The 6,080-nt window shown below is 39.2% G+C and overlaps 1 pseudogene; it reads right to left on the bottom strand.

The window, feature by feature from the left end:
- Window positions 1–1,493: 1,493 nt before the first annotated feature.
- Window positions 1,494–1,938, bottom strand: LOC118677654 (annotated as a pseudogene).
- Window positions 1,939–6,080: the final 4,142 nt, after the last annotated feature.

The following is a 6,080-nucleotide window of genomic DNA, read 5'->3' as shown; positions in this document are numbered from 1 at the left end:
CTTCACCTCCTGTGTTAAGTTTATTGCTAAGCATTTTATTCTTTTTGGTGTGATTGTAAATGGGATTGTCTTCTTCATTTTTTTCTGCTATTTCATATTCTGTTGGAATGTAACAGATTTTTGTTTATTGATTTTGTGTCTTGCAACTTTACTGTATTTGTTTCTATTTCCAACAGATTTTTGATACAGTGTTTAGGGTTTTCTATATATATAGAATCATGTCATCTGCAAATATTGCCAGTATTGCTTCATTTCTAATTTAGATGTCTTTTCTTTCTTTTTCCTGACTAATTGCTCTAGCTAGGACTTCTACATTTGTAACTTTCTAAATAAACTTTCTCTTATAATTTGGAAGAAAAAAAAAGCAAATGGACAACTGAATAAGTTTCTACCTGTTCTGTCATGCTGTATGTGGTTCAGAGGTCACCTCTGCAGAATCTCACACTGAACTAACTGCTCTGTCATCTCTTTTCTGATTTTAGATATACTTCCATTTTAGAACTTAACATTTAAATATATTTTTCTATTGTTGCTCTCTATTGGGATAATTTTGTTAAACTCTGTATCTCCCATGTCGAGTGCCTGGCATAAAGAAAGTGATCAATGAAGGTGAAATTGAAGTTGTATGTTCTAGTTCATAAATGCAAGCTCACCAAGCTAGTCTTAGAAATGTCAATTACTGCCTTAGCAGGTTTGGCCCAGTGGGTAGAGCGTAGGCCTGCTGACTGAAGGGTCCAGGGTTCGATTCCGGTCAAGGGCATGTACCTCGATTGCAGGTTCCTCCCCGGCCTAGGCCCTGGTAGGGGCTCATGCAGGAGGCAATTAATCAATGTGTTTCAAGGAACGGAGGTGCACGCGGAACACAATGATGTTTCTCTCTGTCTTTCTCTTTCTCTCCCACTCTAAAATCAATAGAAAAATAGCTTTGGTTGAGTATTTAAAAGTGTAAAAAAAAATGCCAATTACTCAAACTACTTAATGTTAATGTAATTTAATTCAATTTTGTTTGTTTGTTTTTAATCCTTACCTGAAGTTATTTTTTCCATTGACTTTTAGAGAGAGTGGAAGAGAGAGGGTAAGACAGAGAGAAACATCAATGTGAGAAAAACACATCAATTGGTTGCCTCCTGCATACGCCCCAACCAGGGCCTGGCAGGGGAGGAGCCTGCAACTGAGGTACATGCCCTTGACTAGAATGGAACCTGGGACCCTTCAGTCCGCAGGCTGACGCTCTATCCACTGAGCCAAACTGGCTAGGGCTAATTCAAATTTTAAAACTTAAAACTTCTGCCCTAACCAGTTTGGCTCAGTAGATAGAGTATCAGCCTGCCGACTGAAGAGTCCTGGGTTCGATTCCAGTCAAGGGCACATACCTGGGTTAAAACGGGGACAGTGCACAAATATTTGCCCAGTTAACTAATTAACTGCTAGTTAAAGGGAACTTTCCAAGTTTTAACTTTTTTTTTTTGAGTGTCAATAATTTTTAATGGGTTTTTCCTTTACAAATACACCAGAGAATCATGCAATGCTGCCAACAGTGGATGCAATCCCGGGCCAAAAATCTGCACACTCCTTTGCAACTGGTCCTGTGATGGCAGAACCTTTCATTTCGCCTTTATTGTTTACTATGACCCCCGCATTATCTTCAAAATAAAGAAACACGCCATCTTTTCTCCGGCATGGCTTTCCTTATCGAATTACCAACACTGATGTACCTTCTTTCTGAGCTCTGGTTTGCCTTTTCTGTCTGTGGCCATCACCATGTCACTTACACCGGCATCAGGAAGTCTGTTGCATCGTCCCTTGATCTCCTTCACAGAGATAATATACAGATTTTTGGTTCCTGTGTTGACAGCACAGTTGATCACGGCTCCTACCGGAAGACCCAGGAAATCGGCATTTCGCCCCGGAGGACCCACCACGTCCTCATTTTGACATATTGGACTCCAGAAAGGGATGGAAAAAACTCAAGTTTTAACTTTTAACTAGATAACTAAAATAAGTATCATCTAAGTTTCATCCCTAGGAAGGATCTCTGGAATAAGTAACACCTTGAACTAATTTAAGACCTGAACCAAGAGGTCACCAGTTCGATTCCCAGTTAGGGCACGTGCCTGGGCTGCGGGCTCGATCCCCAGTAGGGGGTGTGCAGAAGGCAACCGATCAATGTTTCTATCTATCCCTCTCCCTTCCTCTCTCTCTAAAAATCAATTTAAAAACAACAAAACAGACATTAAGACTATCTGCGCGTGCTTTTAAGTTTCTCAGCAGCAGGTGGCGCTCACATCTTAGTGTTGACTGGTCTTTAAGCCTGCTGGTTTTCCCAGATACTGACTTGATGGAAAAGGGTGGTTCCCTGTATTCATCATGTGTGCTGAGGGCAGAGTATGTAATTGTTATAAGGATAAAAAAATAAGTACTGTATTAAAAATACTTTATCCAGCTTCTGTTAGTACTTTAAACACTTCCGTAAGTTTCTTTGCCTGAGGGTTTAATCAATAATCTGCTTAACAGAAGGGCAATCTGCTTGAGTGGCAATTGAGCAGGCTGTGAAGTCATTAATTGGAGTGCTTGGAAGTCTGGAGTTAGGCACACCTACAGTTATATGAAATGGAGATGCTAACACTACTTCACTCTGTTTTTAAAGCTAATGTTTGTTGACTGCTAACTATGTACCAGGCACTAGGCTTAACCCTTCGTATGCATGATGTCATTTAATCATTGCAACAACCCTAGGAGGTAGGAAGGAGCTTGCCAGTTAAAAACAGATCCTTCCTCAAAACCACACATGCCCCTTTAGATGCTGCCTTTCCCTATCCTTTACAACCAAACTCCCTGTAACACGTACTATCCCTATGTCCTCACTTCCCACTCACAATTCTACTGTCTTCAATGTGGATTCCACCCCGTTATTCCATCAAAACAGTTTTCATTTTTAACCAGTGCGCCACAAGAATTTTAAAAATAAGCAATACCTGATACTTAGTCAGGGACACTAACCTCTTTTCCTTAGATTGTTAAATAAAAAACAACAATAGTCAACACAACAATAGCTGTCTGGTGTGAATGAGTCAAAATTATACCTATATTGCCTCGGCTGGGGGTGGATAGAGTGTTGGCCCGTGTGCTGAAGAGTCGTGGGTTGCATGGCCAGTTAACTAATTAGGGTCAGGGTGCATGCAGGAGGCAACCAATTGATGTATCTCTCTCACATCAATCTCTCTCTCTTTCTTCTGTCTCTTTCCCCCTCCTTCCCTCCTTCCAATTCTCTCTGAAGCAATGGAAAAAATATCCTCTGGTGAGGATTAACAAAAAATAAAATAAATTAAACCTATATTTTTTGTCAGATCAGCAAAATATATATTTTACGGTGTGCTGTAGAATTTTAGTAATTAGTTCATGTGTGCCAGGAGATGAAAAAGGTTGAAAATCACTGCTCTAAGGTCATGAGTAGCCTCCACGTTTTCTTCCCACACTGAACCTCCTTATAACATTCTCTCCCCTGGCTTCTGATGGGCCCATGACACGTGGGTCTTCAGCAAGGGCTCAGGGTGAGTGCAAGGTGTGATGTGAATGCTGCTGTGTTGCAGAAGGAAAGGGAAAGAGGCCAATCCATAGCTCCTTTCCTTTCAGTGCTTCCTTACTAATCATTAAGGCGAAGGAGAAGAAAGAGTGCTGGTAGGACGTGTGTGCCTCATGAAATGAAATAAAGCCATTTTAGTTTTGTGCAGTGTCCCCACTGTTCGGGTAAGAACAAAACACATATTCCTGTATGAGCTATGAAATATGGATTGGGTAATTCCAATGGTTCAACGTATGAATTCAGTGTTTCTAAATTTGCATTTAGGACTGCCACTGCACAATATAAAGATGAATGGTCATTCAGACTAATCATTTAAGTTTTTAAAATTTTCTTTGCTCAGAACAATAGTAAATAGCAAATTAAAAAAGAGATCTTGAAAGAAAGGAAAAAGCATTACATTTTTAGTACCTTTAATAGCACATGATTCCTGCTCTTTGAACAAGGGACTTTACATTTTTATTTTGCACAATGTTCTGCTTGTGTTCACAGCCTGACTTGGAGTGCTAAAATGGACTGTACTTTCTATCACTCAGTTCATTTCTGACTCTGAGCCCCAATTCTGCCTGATGCAAAAACCTGATTGCTCCTATTCAAGGAAATTCAGTCCAATTCAGTAATTTCTTTGTCACCTTAGGTTCAAAACTCAGTTAATTCTGGGTTCTTCCCATCCCAGAGTGGCATCCTTTGTCCCCCAAGGAGGTTTCTGTCTTGTCATCCTTGGCCAGCATCTTTGCTGATGTCAGTCTTGTATCTCATCTTTCTTTAGTGGCCTCTCTGTCCACTGTGTTTGATGAGATGAGAACTAATTGAGGCTCTTTTCTAAGTTCTTGACTTATTTCACTCATTTAATCTACACAATAATCCTATGAGATAGGAACTATAATTATATCTCTGTTAGAAGTGAGAAAACTAAGGCACAGAGAGGTTAGGCAAATTGCCCATGGTCACACAGCTAGGAAATATCAGACATACTGGCTCCAAAACCTTCTGTCTTAACTATACACTAGGCAACCTCTCTCAACCTGGTGTTCCCCAAAGGCCCTACTTGGTCATAATGTTGTTGGTTTTTTTGGTTTGTTTTCTTAATATAGTATTAAATTTGATTTAAAATTATTGTAATTTACTTTTTTAATTTATAAGAGACATTGAGATATAATTTTATTTTATTTATTTATTGTTTAAGAGTTTTATTTTATGTTAATCCTAACTCAAGAATATGTTTTTATTGATTTTTAGAGAGAGAGAGAGAGAAAGAGATGTGAGAGAGAAACATTGATTGGTTGCCTCCCATATGTACTCCAGTGAGGAATCAAACCCACAACCTGGGTATGTGCCCTGACCAGGAATTGAACCCATAACCTTTCTTGCAAGGGGTGATGCTCCAACCAACTGAGCCACACTGGCGAGGGTGAGTTTTAGCTTATTTTAGCCAAACTGATCACAATTGCCAGGAAATAAGATCTCAAATGCTTGTATAATTTTATTTTTGTATTTGGTTATCCAAATTACACTATTCTCATAAAATGAGTTAAGTAGCTTTTCTTTTTTTCTTGTCTCTGAAAAAATTATAAGAGCTTATTTATAGCAGCTTTATTCATAATTGCCAAAATTCAAAACAATCAGATGTCCTTCAGTAGGTAAATGGATAAAGTGTGGTACATCCAGAGAAGGGAATATTATTCATCATGAAAATAAATAAGCTATCAAAACATGAAAAGACATGCAGAAAACTTAAATGCACATTACTAAGTGAAAGAAGCCAATATGGAAAGGCTACATATGGTATGATTTCAATTGTATGACATTTTGGAGAAGGTAAAGCTATGGAGACAGTAAAAAGATCAGTGGTTATCAGAGGTTAGCAGGGAGGGAAAGATGAATCAGCAGAGTACAGAGGATGCTTAGGGTACTACAGTGGGGGATACACATCGTTATACATTTTTCCAAACCCATGGAATATACAAGACCAGGAATGAACACTAATGGACACTGTGGACTCTGGGTGATAATGCTGTGTCAATGTAGGTTCATTGATTGGAACAAATGTACCACTTTGGTGGGGGATGTTGATAATGGGGGAGATCATGTGTGTGTGGGGGGGGGGGGCAGGAGATATGTGGGAAAACTGTGTATTTTCCATTCAACTTTCCTGTGACCCTAAAATTGGTCTAATATATATATGTGTGTACATATATATACACACACATATATATGATACTATTTTATTTTATTTTATTTTTTTAAATTAAATCTTTATTGTTCAGATTATTACAATTGTTCCTCTTTTTCCCCCCCATAACTCCCCTCCTCTCAGTTCCCACCCCACTCTCCGCCCTCACACCCCACCCACTGTCCTCATCCATAGGTGCATGATTTTTGTCCAGTCTCTTCCCGCATCTCCCACACCCCTTTCCCCCCAAGAATAGTCGGTCCATTCCTTTTCTATGTCCCTGATTCTATTATAATCACCAGTTCATTCTGTTCATCAGATTATTTA

The sequence above is a fragment of the Myotis myotis genome, unplaced genomic scaffold (assembly GCF_014108235.1).
Source record: "Myotis myotis isolate mMyoMyo1 unplaced genomic scaffold, mMyoMyo1.p scaffold_m19_p_2, whole genome shotgun sequence".
Taxonomy (NCBI): Eukaryota; Metazoa; Chordata; class Mammalia; order Chiroptera; family Vespertilionidae; genus Myotis; species Myotis myotis.
Note: the sequence above shows the minus strand (reverse complement) of the source record. Positions and strands in the feature narration are given on the sequence as shown.